We start from the raw sequence: 17,729 nt of genomic DNA on the forward strand, positions 1-17,729 counted from the left end.
GAGTTTCTCTGTCTGGTGCCATGCACAGAAGATTAACGCTCTGTGAATTACGGCCCCTCAAGTGCTGCCATACCTGCTGTCGCTGGCCAAGGCAGCGATTTCACGTTACACCAGAACAACGGGACGGTCATCCCTGTGGTCTCATCGCCCGGTGAAGGAATTTATGAAGGGACTGTTCCGATCGTTTCTGCCGGTGAAGGCTCCGGCGTGGGAGCTCAACGTGGTGCTGACCAGGCCATGGGGCCGCCATTGGAGCCTCTGCATTCGGCACCATTGAAATTTCTGTCGTGGAAAACAGCGTTCCTTGTGGCCATCACCTCCGCACGACGAGTGGGAGAGATTCAGGCCCTATCCTGCAAGCCTCCATACTTGACTTTCCACGAGACGAGGGTGGTGCTGAGGACGCACCCCTCCTTCATGCCCAACGTGCCGTTGGACTTCCACCTCAACGAGCTCTTGGTGTTGCCAGTCTTCTTCCCGTTGCCTTTGTCGCCAGCCGAGAGGACTTTGCACTCGCTGGATGTAGCTAGAGCGCTGAAGTTCTACGTGGACCGCACAAAGAGTTTTCGGAAGACATCACAGCTTTTTGTGAACTTTGGACCTGTGAATCAAGGGAAGGCCCTCTCGAAGGCTTCCATTTCCAGATGGCTCTCCGGCTGCATCATGCACTGTCATCGGTTGGCAAACCGACTGTTGTCCAGCCGTCCGAGAGCCCATTCGACCAGAGCGATCGCTGCTACTACGGCGTTCTTGTCTGGTGTGCCCCTGCTGGACATCTGCAGGGCTGCTACGTGGAGGTCGACGCACACCTTCACGAAATTCTACTGCGTCGACCGGGATCCCAGGGAGGAGTCCAGGGTTGGCCAAGCAGTTCTGCGCAACCTGTTCGCCTGAAGATGGGCCTGGTGAGGAGGTAAGAGTTGCTTAATGTTGAGTTTATGTAATGCTTAATGTTGACCCTCGCCACCTCCCGTGGTTGTGCATGTGTACACTGCTATGTATTCTTATATTCATGAGCATGTGAATCCATGCCAGACCCCATGCTGGAGAAGGAACAAGTTACTTACCTGTAACTGTTGTTCTCCAGCATGGGTCTGGCATGGATTCACATGCGAACCCTCCCTCCTAACCCTCTGCGGCTCTTCAATTGGTCATACTGCCACTTTACGTGCTACCAAACCTGAGGATGGCTGCCAGGGGCGGGGCTTAGGCAGAGGGCAGTCATTGGCTGGGGGCAGTATGACCCAGAGACCAGTGATTGGTTACTACTAAGAAAGACAGATCAGAAATGAAACTTATACTGATTTTTTTCTTCACCGAGGATTCTCAGTCTGACGACGGGGAATATTCATGAGCATGTGAATCCATGCCAGACCAATGCTGGAGAACAAAAGTTACAGGTAAGTAACTTGTTCCTTGTCCAACGAAGGGTTTCATGAAGTGGTCGGTGTAGAGTGAAAGGGGTTCTAGTAATGAATCGCATGCTGAAACAATTGGCCTGCTGGGCAGTTTTGTTGCATGTTTATGTAAGTGTCCTTGGGTGTGTTTTGTTGAGGAACTTGTTCGTCCTCACATATCCATCCTTCATCCTATGCATGTCTGTAAGACTAATGATCTCTTCTCGTAGTCGTTGGGTAGGGTCTCTGTTAAGCTTCTTATAGGATGTAGTTTCTGCTAGAAGCCGCAGGCCTTCGTCGTTGTAATCTGTAGTGTTCATTACCACAATCCCACGGCCCTTGTTGGCTGGTTTGATCGTGATGGATCTGTCGTCGTTAAGTGCACTGAGGGATGTCCTTTTTTCTTTGCTCCGGTTTTCTTGATAGAAGTTTTTTTGTGCTAGTCCAGCGGTAATGGTTTTGATTACTATTTTTTCAAAGCTGTCAAACTCTCGGGGAATGGTGTGAGGAGGTGGCATAAAAATGGACCTCTGTTTGAAGCCCGTAGTATTGTCTCGTAGTCTTCCTGGTTCCTGCGGAATCGCATGTTCAGACTCCTGTTTCTCCGGTAGATATATCTCGAAGAAGTAGTTGAGTCTGAGGTTTGGAAAGAACCTTTTTAATTCTGCTTCTGTTTGGGACGGGTCTGCTTTAGTAGCTGGGACGAAGGATAGACCTCTCTCTAGGGGTGTCTGTTCTGAGTCATTCAACATTTTTGATGATAAATTGAAGATGGGGATTGATGTCATGGCTGGATGGAATTCTTCTTTGGCTGACACCATTACAACAATCGTATACCGTAAGATCTCTAGGAACAGCTTCATGGACAAGGCCATCCATCGAAGACAGCGACTCCTGTCTCGACAAACCTTTGCCTGCGGCCTTTCAAGGCCCTGTGAACAGTAAGGAGAGCTGGGGAGGTTCATATTCCATTTTCACTTGGAGAATGCATACTCCCTATACTCCCATTTATTTCGCCAGGATGTCATCTTTATACACGATGGGAAACACTCTTTTAAATTCTACCCCTTCCCTTGAAGGATTCACAGTGTGTGTAACCTTTGCCTCCCTGGGCACCACGCCGAAAAACAGTGCAAATCTTGCAAACTGTTCAGGTCAAAAACTTCAAAGGAGGAGATCCAAGATGGCCGCCGGGGTGAGGAGTCGCAGCTAAACCGCGCTCCGCCCGGGCCGCCGAAAGTAGCACGACCGAACCCGTGACGGGCCGTCCCTCGGCCCCCCCCCCGACTACCAAGCTGCCCCCATACACCCCCCCCCCCAGCGAGGAAGCAGGCGCTGTGAATAGACGTGCGCCGCCGAACACACGAGGAGCGAGGCAACCGCCCCCTCCCCCATCGGGACCGAAAGAGTTTCTCCCGCGTCGCAGGGGGCCCTCCGGCGCGGCGCCGGGAGATTGGGAGGCATCGACCAGCGAGTGAGCGGGATCGAGGAACGGAGCCGCCCTCGCGCCGTCCCGAGGTGAGGAGAGCGGCGTGCAGCGGAGCAGCTGCGGCGCCGGGAGAAAGCAGCGCGAGCAGGGCGGACCGCGGGTGAGGGGCCGCGGGGGCCGCCCTGCACGGAGCGCACAGGAGGACACAGAGGCAAAGGTGAGCAGGCCCGGGGGGGGGCCAGGAATAAAGCGCCAGCCCAGGCGCACATACCCCAGGGGGGGGGGGGGGGACTCACAGGAAGAAAAAAAAAAAAAAGAAAAAAAAAAAAACCTCTCCCCGGCACCAACCAGATTCCCCCTGGGGCACAAGGACTCACCTCACAAGTCCCCCAACAAGACATGGGGGGGGAAGGGGGGAAACCCAGGAAGGTGAAACATAATACAGCAGGACCCCCAACAGTGAAGAACACCTCGGAGGACAAGAAAGCGAGAGGCCCCATCGAAGGGTTACAAGAGGGCGAAGGAACCATATAGTCTACTAGACGGAGCGCCCTATCATGTCTAGGGCAAAAGGAAAGGGGAACCCCATCCAGCAAACTCCACAAACAGCGAAACAAGGGGCCGACATTCTGCAGATGTGGTCAACAGAGGGGACACCACAACCGAGAGGAAGAACCCAGGGAGACCCCACGGGAGAAGCAGAATCACTATCCCAACAACAGCAACCACTGACCAGGGAGGACATGCAAACCTGGTTCATGGACCTGCAGGAAAAATTCATGTCCACAGTTCAGGAACAATTTACATCCATGAAGAACGAAATGAAACAAGCGGTACAAGACATGAGAACAGACACAAACAACCTAGAAGAAAGAACAGATATTGTGGAAAAAACGGTGCAAAGTCTTGAAGAAGACACGAGACAAACAAGCGAAACGCAAGAACACCTAGTGACACTCACTCACAACTTGGAACTACAATGTGAGGACCTAGAGAACCGCTCTAGACGCTCCAACATCCGAATCAAGAAAATGGTGGAATCAGTGCTGGACAAAGATCTGAAGGAGGCGGTGAAGGAGGTGTTCAGAGACATCCTGGGAACACAAGATATCGAGGATATCGGAATCGACAGAATCCACAGGGTGGGACCGAAAAGAGCGGGGGCCCCAGGGGAAAGACCACGTGATGTTCTGGTGGCGCTATCCTCCTACCCGCAGAAAGAACAGATCCTCAGGAGAGCCAGGGAATTGGAACATATTAAAATGAATGGGCAAGACATCCAACTGTATCAGGACCTAGCACTAATAACCCTCCAAAAAAGAAGAGCAATGGCCCCACTGGTGAAAGTGCTAATAGGAAAACAAATCCGCTACAAATGGACCTTTCCGTTTGGGCTGCTGTTCACATGGGAAGGAAAACAGAAAAGAGTGACCACGCTGGAAGAAGGCCTCACCACGATGGGACTACAAGATGAAGAGATGGAGCAGATGGAGCAGGGGGAGGCCACAAACAGGAGAGAACGAACGAGAAAACCTACGGGCTGGGAATCCAGCAAGCAGAAGAAGGCAAATCCAGGGAGAGACACCCGGAGAAAGGTACCATGAGGAGTATAAGAAAAACACATGCCTGGGGAACAGACATGGATACGTTGCCACTCAAGACCCAGTCGGGGGGGAACATGGGAACGGACCGGAACGGACAATTCAAGGAGGGCGGCCTGGTCGAGACCCAACGGTCGGGAACCAGGCAAAGACAAATGGATCAGTGGGGTTTAGGAATCCCCATAACATACCCCCCGAGGGTATGGAGGGCAGGGAGCGAAGGGCGCAACGCCCTAGCGTCAATAGGAACCCTCGCCCTACTCGGGGGGAAAGTTTGGTTGGTTTAAAGTTCAAAGTTGGGGGGGGGGGAGGGAAGTTCAAGGGAAGGGAAGGGAAGGGATCGGAAGAAACAAAGAGCTAAATCAGGAACAGGAGGGGACCAGAGGCAATGGCACACAAACAAAATAGAATGGGGATGATACGCTTTATGACCTACAATATCAGGGGCATGAACCACCCAACAAAAAGAACGAAACTGGAGAAACAATTTAAAAGGGAGAAGGCGGATGTACTACTCCTCCAGGAAACCCATATCAAAACTAAAGATAAGCACAAAATGCGGATAAAAGGATATAAAATATGGGCACAGGCAACGACAACAGAAAAAAAAGCAGGAGCCCTGATAGCGATAAAAGAAGGAAAGGACATAAAACCAATAGGCACTATGACTGATAAGGAAGGAAGGTACGCCTTTGCCAACGTAGAGATCGAAGGATGGCGCATAACGCTCGCCTCAATATATGCACCCAATCAGGGACAGGATGGCTTTCTCAGAAACGCACTATCGAAACTGGAAGATTTCGCTAGAGGGGAGGTGATACTGGGGGGGGACTTTAATTTGGCGTGGAACCCAAAGCTAGATAGGAGCACAGGAAACACACATGGACAGGGGGCGCCATCAAAACGTTTGAAACAGCAAATGGACCAAATGGCTCTGAATGATGTCTGGAGGGAACTGAAGGGTGAACAAAGGGGATACACCTATTTCTCACATGTTCACAGCTCTGTGTCCAGGATCGACTATCTATGGGTGTCAGTGGGACTACTGGGAAAGATACAAGGACTAGATAAGGGCTCTATAGCCCTCTCGGACCATGCCCCTCTATGGTTGGACGTGACTCTCCCAGGGAGGAAGAGCGGGCTATGGAAATGGAGGTTACCGCAGGAGTTGATCCATGACGCAGGGGAGGCCATAAGGGAAATGATAGCGGAATACTTCTTACAAAATGACACGGGGGAGGTCGCAATGAGCGCAGTCTGGGACGCGTTTAAAGCAGTCTTGAGGGGGAAGATGATAGCGATGAAAATCACAAGAGATAAACAAAGGGATCGGTGGGAAAAAGAGCTGGAAAAAACAATTGAGGAGATCCAAGAGAAATTGACGACTCAACCCACAAAGATATTGAAAAAATCTCTGAAACATACACAAGGCCAACTAGAGATGCTACGTACAAAGGGCGCAGAAAGGAATCTACTCTATCTGAAACAGAGATATTATATAAGAGCGAACAAAGCAGACAGACTCCTGGCGCGACAACTAAGGGCGAAACAAAAAGAAACAACAATTAAGGCCATATGCGATACGAAAGGTGCCACTCAAACCTCTACGCACAACATGGGGGAAACAATGAGGCAATTTTATCAAACGCTCTACTCCACAGAGCACCCCGATACAAACGCCCAAACTTCATACTTAGAGGCCCTAAAGATCCCGAAAATCTCAGAAGAAGACAAACAGTCACTAGAGACCCCTATCAGTGAAGAAGAAGTCAATAAAGCCATAAAAGAACTCCCAAGTAACAAAGCTCCAGGCCCGGATGGGTTTACGGCACCATTTTATAAAAAATATGCAGACATACTAACCCCGATCCTAACAAGACTCCTAAACTCATTCAAAGACACCGGTAATGTGACCCCCACAATGAATGAAGCGAAGGTGCTGGTGTTTCACAAACCAGGCAAAGATCCAACTAACCCCGCATCATACAGACCAATCTCCCTAATCAACCTAGATGCAAAAATATATACCAAAATCCTGGCAACAAGGCTATCCCCGCTCCTCCCTAAATTGATTAGCGAGGATCAATCAGGCTTCATTCCAGGCAGGCAAACCCACGATAATACTAGGAGGCTAGCCCACCTGATCGAAAAAATAGGGATAACCCGCACCCCAGCGATACTACTGTCAGTAGATGCCGAGAAGGCTTTCGATAGAGTGGAGTGGTCCATACTGTTTAGGGTTCTGGAATCCATGGGGTTTGGGGAAAAATATATCGCGAGTATTAGAGCAAACTACAATTCCCCATCCAGTAGAATAGCCATTAATGGCGAACTCACTGGCAAGGTAACGATAACGAGAGGAACAAAACAGGGTTGCCCCCTATCACCACTACTATACGCTCTTTTCTTAGAACCCCTCCTAATTAAAATACGGGAATCAATACACATCAAAGGGATAGAAATGGCGGGTCAGCAACACAAAGTAATTGCGTATGCAGATGATATGCTAATAACCTTAGAGGACCCTGAATCCACTTTATCGGCCACAGTTAGAGAACTAGAAAACTATGGGACCATCTCTGGCCTAAAAATAAATAGAAAAAAATCAGAGATCCTCATCCTGGCAGGGGATAGAACGAACATAGAAAGGCAGGCAAAAATACTGGACCTCAAGATAGTACAGAAAGGCATTAAATATCTAGGAATAAATGTACCCCCAAAAATAGAACAATTCTACGGGGAAAACTACCCGTCGTTAATTATAAACATCCGAAGGGAATTAAACAGATGGAACCCACTACAGATATCCTGGTGGGGTAGAATACAATCAATCAAGATGACCATCCTCCCAAAGGTACTATATTATTTTCAGGCTCTCCCAGTGGGGGTCCCAGACACGTTCTTCAAAACCTTAACAAAACTGGTATCGTCCTTCATATGGAAAGGGAAAACACCGAGAATAGCCAGGAAGGTCCTCACGGCCCCAACCAGAGAAGGAGGAATGGCGCTACCCCACTTTAGAAAATACTACCAGGCAGCACAGCTTAAAGTTCTAAGGGAGTGGGTGGGGGAGGATCCGCAACAGATATGGGCCAAACAAGACAGAGCAGTAGCAAGGACCCCACTGGTAGAACTTCTCTGGAAACAGAGGCAGCACAGGCACAAAAATCTAAGGTTAAGCGAAATTATGAAGACCACGTTAGAAGCATGGGATAGCCAAACAAAAAAAGGCATAATGACCACAGCGATTGGACCCTTTACACCCATCTGTAGAAATCCACTATTTCCACCGGGGATGGAACAAGGGGCATATGACACCTGGGAGAAGGCGGGCATTACTAAAATAGGAGAGATGTTTATGGACAAGGAAATCATCCCCCTGGAGTCGTGCGTGGCTGGCACGAAAATCCCTAAAAGTGATAGATACAGATATGAACAGCTAAAGCACTGGCTAAACTCTCCGATAATCATCGAGGCAGCAACCAGGGACCTTACAGGGTTCGAAACATACATCACATCCAACACGGGGGAGAGAAAATGGGTATCAACTTTATACAAATACATAAACTCACAAGGGGAAAGCATTAAATGGTCATACAGAATAAAATGGGGCAGAACATTGGGGGAGGAACCAACGGATAAACAATGGGAGGACCTATGGAAACAGATCCCCAGAATGACCCGCTCGGCACAAACTAGGGAGATGTGGGTCAAAATAATGACACAGTGGCACTACACCCCAGAGAGGCTCCACTCAATGTACCCCAACACGTCCAACCACTGCTGGAGAGGATGTGACGAAGTGGGAACATGGAGACACATATGGCATGACTGTAAAGGCATCAGACCCTTTTGGGAAGAAGTGAAAAACGAGATGGGCAAAATATTCCCGGATGTGGGGCTGATGGGGGAGGAGGTGTGGCTCTGTGGAATCAAAGACGACACAGCAGGGCAATACACCAAAACGCAATGGAGATCATTCATGGGACTACTCATTGCAGCCTGGACCACCATTGCACAGAACTGGAAAAATAAAAATACCCCATTGACCTACACCTGGCTACAGAAAGTATGGGCCCATATAACAATGGAGAAAATTACCCACAAACTTCAAGGAACAGGAGACAAATTTGTAAAGGAATGGGAAGGGACCCTGCAATACCTCCAGTCAGACTTTATGGAACAATGGTGCCCCCATAACATAAAAATCTCAGATATATTCAACGCATAAAAGGATCCCTGGACAAAAGACTCCATCCGTCCCGTGGGGAGGGAGGGGGGAGGGGGAAGGGAATGTTATAAGATTCAATGTTAACTTCTTCATGTATTATTTATGTAAAACTAATAAATACAAGTTAAAAAAAAAAAAAAAAAACTTCAAAGGACTGCAAGACTAAACGCTGGGCCCACCATGCCATGCAGGCCGAGGCCGCCATGGACAGCGAGGAAATCTACAGTGATGACCACATAGGCGTCCTAAGTGACACCGGGGTCGATCAGGATCCAGCAGATTCCTACATGCCAGACCACAACAGGCAGGCTGGCGGTTCTGGTACGGGGATGACACCCGGTGGCTCAAGCACCCCCAGTTCACACCACACAAAGCACATGCCCATGGCTGAAAATCGACCATGTAATCGACCGATAAGCCACACGTGGTGTCGAAGGGAAGGTCTGACCATTCCCTGTACTCTGGGCCATTACAGTCATGATCACCATATGACAGGCCCCTGAAATAGATGCCAAAGTCAGTTTCCGACCTTGCGTCTACATCTGGGAAGTCCTCCGGTTCCGACAGCCAGGCATCTAAAGACGTGTCGACGGCCCCGGGAAAAAGCTCTAAATTGAGCAAATTAATTTTAAAAAAAAACAAGTTTCGACAACCTACTGTAGGCCAGAACATCAAAAAACTCTATATCTTTGACGTCCAAAGTCACAAGGTACGAAAAGTAAGGATTACTCTATCCCTGAGGACACCCTTTCAGGGGCAATGCATCATAAACAGAACCCTATACCAGAACCTCCACCTACACCTTCTCCCTCTGTGTTGCCAAGCTCCTCCCAATGGACCCCAGAACAATTTGATACAGTCATGAGAAGAATGTCCAGTTTTATAAACTTCTTTGATGAACACCCCGAGCAACTCCACAACCTTCAGGGCCCCCGCAGAGCAAGACCGTAAGCCAACAGCCCAGAGCCAAAAAAGCCTGCCTGGATACCACACAGGTTACCACCTTGTCATATCAGGACCTAGTTCAAGACCCATATTATGACACTCAAGGCTCGCAGGACCCTGGCTCATAGGCAGACCCAGAAGACCAAGGGACACAGGAGACTTTGACCAATACTATTATGATGATGATGACCTATACATCATCCAATCCCAGACCACACCAACCCACCAGTGGCTGACTCCCTGGTAGACAACCAACTGCAGTACAATGACCTGCTCTTAAAGGCTGCAGAGCACTTTATGATAGATAACCAGGAGGCTCAAGTCGATAAAGACTTTGTGGAGGACATCCTTTGGGATAAGAAATCTGCAGCACAGTTCATCCCTTTGCTTCATTCAGCCCAGAGGCGTATTCTACCCTCACTACTTACCCCCAATCTGACACAGGCAGTCAACCCACGCATCGAAAAGATGTTAAAACCAGCCCCTTCAGAACCCTTATACATTAGGGGACAACTAAAGCCCAACTCTTTTCCAGGAAGAACAATAACTCCCTGGGACAGACCCAGTGAGCTAGGATCCAACAGCTGGAAAGTATGGTTTATAGTGATTGCATCGAAAATAAAGGGTTGACGCACCAAAGCTTCGAAAACAAAGCATCAAATGTCAAAGCATTGACAGTCTAACTTTAACATGATAAAGTGCCTTTCCGTCTAAACCACTCCATCGAAAATATAAGTGGACTGGCTTCAATGGAAATGCACTTTTACATGTAAAAGATAGCATTTCCATGCATTTTTTTGTAACATTATAACATTACATGGAGCTGTCCAGTGCTGCAATTTTGGCACTGGCCAGCTCCTTGTAACGTTAAAAAAAATGTGTATATTGGGGGGGGTTCCCCCCAACCCCCACACCCACCCCCCTAACCCTAATGTAATCCTTAATCTAACCCTAGCCCCAACCCTAATGTAACCCTTCATCTAACCCTAATGTAACCCTAACCCACAACCCTAACCCTAATGTAACCCTTAACCTAACCCTAGCCCCAACCCTAACCCTAATGTAACCCTTAATCAAACCCTAGCCTCAACCCTAACCCGACCCTAACCCTAATCTAACCCCTAATCTATGGAATGATATTTTGATGGAACAAATGTGATGGTTTGTTGTTAGATGGTTTGGTTGTCGATGCAATGACTCAATACCGAAAGTACAGGGCCCTACAATTAAGAAGACTGTAAAAAGAGAAGGTCTGCAAATTTACGCTTCTACTTATATCATAAGTGGAAGCTGGGGGGAGGGGGTTGGGATAACTGGGGAAAGAGCCTAAGCACGCTAGCAATATCAGTGTGTGTAATTAATGTCATAGCTTTGTTGTAAAAGTAATAAAAATACATTTAAATTAAAAAAAACTATAGTCCACTCTCTAATAGTCACCACCACAAGAAAATGTCTGGGAACCCCTCTAGCCTCTTCCAAAGCCCCTCCTGACAAGGAGAGTTAAAAAGATCTACACCCTGGGCAGGAAAGTAGCTTCCTTGGCTGCCTATCAAACAAGAATAGCTAATAATAATACGCTATTATCCAGCTACAATTCCCACAACGAGATAGCACAAAAAATCCTCTGTTCCAAAGCCCCTAAAAACACAACACACCATCGCTGAAGGAAGCTGCATCCTTAAAAATAACCTACACGCAGCTGACAAAGCGATATGAATCATGGCAGAAGGCACAATAACCAAACGCCATGCATGGCTCTGTCAATCTGAATTTAAATTGGAGACCCAGGCTACCCTTTTAAACATGCCTATTGTGCCCAACAATTTATTTGGCAAAGCAGTTGTAGATGCCCTTAAAAGCACAAAGGAGGAATATGATACCTTCAAATCCCTGGGACAACTCACTAACAAACCCTTTGGGCAGAGAGGAGCTCAAACACACACCGGTTTACAGGGGCAGTCCCCCCAACCGGGTTTTCAAAGAGGCCAAAGAAGGTCTAGAAGTAGGGGCAGATCCTCGTCCTCAAGATGGGGCTCTACCCCTCCTAAGCAATGACCACCCGCTACAGGTTCTGTCCCATGGCACTCAAGAAGGAGTTCATATTTCTCACTTTACCCATGCATGGGAGGGGATCACATCGGACAAGTGGGTACCTGCCAGCGTGGCAGGGGGAGGAGGGTATTGCATAGAGCTTATTCAAACATCAGCCAACCACCCGCCAAGAAAAATAGACTTCACAGGAAGAACAATGCATCTTTTTGGAAGAAGTCAACGCACTGCTACTAAAGGACGCCATAGAAATCGTCCTAACAAAGAAGGTAAACAAGGGTATTTATTTAATGTACTTGCTTGTGCCGAAAAAAGACCTAACAATGCACCCTGTTTTAGACCTGCGCCCCCTGAGAAAACCTATGTCAAGCCACAAAAATTCTGATGACAACTCTACCGGAAGTAATCCCACTGCTAAAACTGGGGCTGCATGGCAACCTTGGATATGAAAGATGCATACATGCATATTTCAATGTTCCCAGGGCACAGAAGATTCTTCCGCTTCAAAATGGCGAACCAACACTACCAATTCAAGGTGCTACTCTTCGGCACTCCCAGTGTACCCTTATCTGGATGACTGTCTGATAACCGGGGAATCCCCCCAAATTTGCAAGCAAAATACCCAGAGAACAATCAACCTTCTGTTCCAATTGGGATTCTCAAGGAACGAGAAAAAATCAAGTCTCGGTCCAAGCGAAACAAAACAGTTTTTTTTAGAGCTGTCATAAAGACAGAAGAGTGTCTAGTCTTTCCAAAGAAAAAGTGCAAAACATACTGCTGCAAATACCTCAGTATCTAGCCGGTCACCAAATAACCGTATGCCAAGCAATGCGCTTGCTCGGGATGGCTTCATGCATTTACCTGGTTCCACACGCACGATTGCACATGCACCCAATGCAAGAGTGGTTAGCGAAACAGTGGTCTCAGGCAAGCGGTCAATGGGACGATCTAGTGGTTGTTTCGCTAACCCTAGTTCAAGTGCTGTGATGGTGGACAAAGGAAGACCTGTTAAAGGGAAAACCTTTTCACAACCCTACAGTGCACGCAGTTGTCACAACAGAATCATCACTCACCGGGTGGGGAGCCCATTACCTTCACCACACAGCACATGGACTGTGGACACAGATCACAGCCCAAAATCAAATAAACCTTTTGGAACTGCTAGCAGTGCTCAAGGCCCTACAAACTTTCCAAGTGCACCTGTCAGGTCAGACAGTAAAAGTTCTCATGGACAGCACCAATGCCATTTTTTACATAAACAAGCATGGAGGTACACTCTCTCTAAGTCTGTGCAGGCTAACACAAGAAATTTGGAAGCGTGCACTTGTGGGGCATGTTACTAACGTCGCAACATTTCCAGGGGAACTCGATTCTCTGGCAGACTCATTAAGCAGAGATACTCTACCTGAAGGACACAAGTGGCAGCTCGACAAAAACATCTTAGACAATATCTTCTCCCTCTGGGGCTATCCTCCTTTAAACTTATTCACCACAAGTCAAAACAAACAATGCCTAGACTTTGCATCCAGATTTCCCCAACATGATTCCAAGGAGAACACCCTGTGGATGAACTGGTCAGGGAAATTTGCCTACGCTTTCCCCCCCCAACACTGCGACTGAGCAGGTTGGTGAACAAAATGCACCGGAAACATGTGATACTAATCCTAGTTGCTCCTATGTGGGCGAGACAACCTTTGTTTCTGCTTTTTTGCAAACTGAGGATGTGCGAACCAATCAAACTCATGTGCCCCCAAAACATGCTCACACAGCACGGGGGGACAACGTTCCACTCACACAGTCCCTCTTTGAACTTGGCAGCTTGGCTCCTGAAGTCATAGAGTTTGGCAATTTAAAACTACATCTTTGAAGGTCCTCCCTGCAGAAGACCTTCAAAGATGGCAAGCTGCTCCATATTGCCACACTTAACTCTCGCTCTGCTGTCAAACACTTGTCTAACATCTGCAACCTCCTTGAACGATTGGATCTAGATGTGCTCGCCATCACAGAGACCTGGTTCAAGTACAGCTCTGTCATGAGCTTTGACAGACTCCTCCCAGAAGGATACAAGATCCTCTCTGTGCCCAGGCTCAAGGGGTCAGGAGAGGGAGTGGCAGTGATTTTCCCAGAATGGATACCTGTGTCCATCATCCCCAATCAGGACTACTACACCTTCGAGTGCCTTCTCTCCTTATGTCCACCTTCTATTGGTGACCAGGACAGTCCATTCTCTTCCTCTCTGAATGGGCTGACCTGGCCTCCTCTCTTCCTCCTCGCAACTCCTCCTGCTGGGGGACCTCAACATCAATCTGAACTCTCCTGACTCCTCAGGACCTTTACGCAACCTATGCGATTCACTCTCCATCTTACCCTCGGGCTCCACGCACACAGCGGCCCACACTTTGGATGCTCTCATCTATTCCGACATCCCTCTCTACCCCTCTCACAACATCTCTCTCTTGGATGTACCACTCACTTCTCTCTTCCCACTTGAAGCTCTCCTTGCCTCTTGCATCGGCACACCCGGCGCAGCCACTTATATTCAAAGTCACCAGACCCATGAATAAAGTGACAATGGCTGCCTTTGCCTCCACCTACTCTCTGCCTCCTACTCCTGCAGCTAACTCCCACCCTGACACAGCCCTCGCTAACTTCAATCTCTCTCTCAATCACCCTTGATCCTCTTGCCCCTGTCATGAGGGTCCGATTGAAGCCTTCCAGAAAATGCACTCTTGGTATGACTGATCTGGCTGCCCTTCAATGCAAGTGTAGGGCAGCTGAACGGAAATTCAGGCAGGCAGACCCTCTGACAAACTGGCCTGCTGCCTCCTTCAAAGGCAATATCATCCACACCAAACCTGCATCTCCGCAGCATCAAACACGGCTGAACTTTTCAAGGTCTGTATGGAACTCACCAATCCTGCAGAAGCCTCCTCTTCTGTCACACCCACCCAGGACTGTTGCTCGGCCCTCGTAGCACACTTCACTGCAAAAACCCAACACATCCTTTCCTCTCTCACTTCCACACCACATCATACATCAACACCTCTGGAGCCTCCCTTGGCCCCTCCACCGCTTCTCCTCTCTTCTCTCACTCTCATTACACCTGATGAGGTTGCCAGATAAGTCTGGTCTATGAAGGCCTCATCCAAACAGGTGGACCCACCCGCCCCTCCAAAACCATTAAGGACAACATTGACTTGCTTGCTCCAGCCTTGGCTGATCTCTGCAATCTCTTGCCACTGGAGTTTTCCCAACTACTCTTAAGTACTCTCTTGTAAACCCTCTGCCGACCCCTCCATTCCGGCAAACTACCGCCCAGTCTCTATCACCCCTTTCCTGGGAAAACTCCTGGAGAAGCTGACCATCTCTCAGCTCACCCTCCACACTGAATCTGCTGGTTTCCATCACGACCATCAGTCTGGCTTTAGAGCATCCAGTGGCACGGAAACTGGTCTTTTGAACACCAGAGAAGACCTGCTCTCAAATCTTGACACTAACACTTCCTCTGTCCTCATTCTTCTGGACCTCTCCTCTGTTCTTTGATGCGGTAAACCACAACATCCTGATCACACATCTTTTTGACACCTTGGGAATCAAAGGTCAGGCTCTGGCGTGGTTAACCTCCTTCCTTTGACTGCCCATCCCAGGTGGAACTTGGGCCCTTTCTCCCTACTATCACTTTCAACCTGTGGCGTTCCCCAGGGATCTAACCTATCCACCTGGTACTTCAATGTCTACATGGCTGCCCTGGCATGTGTGATTGCCACTTTTGTCTCTAACTTCCAGTGTTGTGGATGACACCCAACTCTCCTTCTGGCTACCCTCTGCCAACTCCTCTACTTCGCTCATATCTAACTCTCGACAATTCAGTCATGGTAAGCTGCAAACGATCTTTGCCTCAACGCAAGTAAGACTGAGATCATTTGCATTGGGACTCTTGCTCCCGCGTTCCCTCTCTCTCTGGCCTGCCTCCTTTTGGCCCTGCCCCCGCACCCACCTGTGAGGCAAAATACCTTGGGAGTCATCTTCGACTCCACTCTCTCCGTCTCCACTCACATTTGGGACAGCTCTAAAAAATCCAACTACCAGTTGCACCTCCTCAGAGGTACTCTTCCTTTTCTCACCTTCCCCCTGCAGCTCACTGTCTCCAGAGCCCTGGTTCTCTCAAGGCTTGACTACTGCAACAGCCTCTTTCTCAACCTCCCTGCCTTTGCACCCTCTTCAACTCATCCAGAACAGAACCACAAGACTTATCCTTGGCCTCAAGCCCAGGGACGTCCTCTCTCCGGCGCTGAAATCCACCCACTGGCTCGCCGTGGCTACAACGATAAAGTTCAAGACCCTCTGCATTGTCCACAAGCCTTTCTTGGACCTGGGACCATCTTAAGTGCAACAATGCCTACCTAAATACTGTCCTTCCCGAGCCCTCTGCTCATCTACCTGCAACCTTCTTCGTGTGAGCCGGTTCTCCGAGCAGAGATTTGGAGGGAGATCTTTATCCTCAGAAGGGGCCTCCCTCTGGAATAGCCTCCCTGCCACCCTCCGTCTTGAGCCAGATCGCCTTAAATTCAGGAAACTCCTTAAGACATTCCTCTTCTCTGCCTCTTTCTCTCTACCCTGCTAACCTCTTCCCCCCCCCCTCTCTCCTTCCTTTTCCACACAGCTTTGCTGACTGGCCGCCAGGTGTACCTCAGGGTCTCACAATGTCTCTGGCACCCTCGCCAGTCCTCTGGCACTGCCTCCAGGCCTGCACTTGCTTCATCGCTACTGCACTTGGTCAATGACCCATGAGAGTTGCATCTCTCAGCACTTACCCCCGTTTCTGACTGAATCGGCGCACTTGGAACCCACCCCTTGCACCTTCTGTGCACTTGCACAATCTGAACGTGCCATGTCTGAAGGATGTCCATCTATCTTCCCTGTCTCCCCTCCTTGCATGGTGGAGCCTCAACGTGCTTGGTAAAACTGCAGAATCGTCGTCGGACTTATTTGCCATTATCTACACTGTTATATTTTATGCACTTACTCTGCCTGTGCTGACTTCTACCATTCAGAAATGTAAGGGCTCTGAATGACTGTTGGTTTCTCCCCTTGTTCCCTCCCTCCTTGAGCACTTTGAAACACTTGCCTTGTGTATAGGCGCTTTACAAATAAACATTACCTAAGGTGTATGGAAATCCTCAAGGAGGCAGGCAAACCAAACACCAGACACTGTTCTTTTAACAAATGGAGAAGATTTGTAAAATGGTTCCAGTCAAAAAATGTAAACCTGATCGAATGTACTCCTTCACACATTCTTCATTACATGCTCCACAGATTCCGGGCTAGTTTAACACCATCAAGGTTCACCTAGCGGCTCTATCCGCGTACACCACTTCTCAAAGCAAGGTGTTCTGGTGGAAAGTCCCTGTCATTAAGGCATTCATGGAAGGAGTAAAGAGACTTTGCATCCCCATTTGAAACCCGCGTCCAGGGTGGGATCTAAATGTGGTACTCGCAAAGCTCATAGGTCCCCCCCCCCTTTGAGCCTATGCACAAATCCAGCCATAAACACCTTACATATAAACCAGCTTTTCTGGTGGCTATCGCCTCCAAAAGAAGAGTCGGTGAACTACAAGCTTTGTCAGTGCAAGACACTCTTTGTTATCCACAAAGACAAGTTGGTACTAAGAAAACACCCTAGGTTTTCACCTAAGTCCTTACCGAAGTTCCATGTCAACCAGTCCATCGAACTACCACCTTTCCTTCAAAATCCTTCAAGCTCAGCTGAGAAAAACTCCATACACTAAATGTAAGGAGGGCGGTTCTTTACTATGTAAACAAAACCGCTACGAAAAACAGACCAACTGTTTGTCTCTGTGGCACCTAGCAGGTAAGGTGACCACCTTTCAAAAAATGCCATCTCCAGATGGATAGTGAAATGCATACACTCTGCTACTCTCTATCAAACAAGACTCTGCCTTTTACACCAAGGGATCACTCTACCAGGGGTACAGGAGCTACTTTCTCATGTATTGGAAACGTCAAGGTGGTCGCTCTTTGTAAAGCAGCTACATGGAGTTCCGTGCATACTTTTA

General features: G+C 48.6%; 1 protein-coding gene across 2 annotated transcripts in view; it reads left to right on the top strand.

Annotated features, from left to right (window-relative positions):
• SORL1 (sortilin related receptor 1) overlaps positions 1 to 17,729 on the top strand; it is a 1,341,481-nt gene that overhangs the window by 932,053 nt on the left and 391,699 nt on the right. The gene's annotated exons all lie outside the window — the stretch shown is intronic.

This window comes from Ambystoma mexicanum, chromosome 9 (assembly GCF_040938575.1).
Source record: "Ambystoma mexicanum isolate Mex_15411 chromosome 9, UKY_AmexF1_1, whole genome shotgun sequence".
Classification (NCBI taxonomy): Eukaryota; Metazoa; Chordata; class Amphibia; order Caudata; family Ambystomatidae; genus Ambystoma; species Ambystoma mexicanum.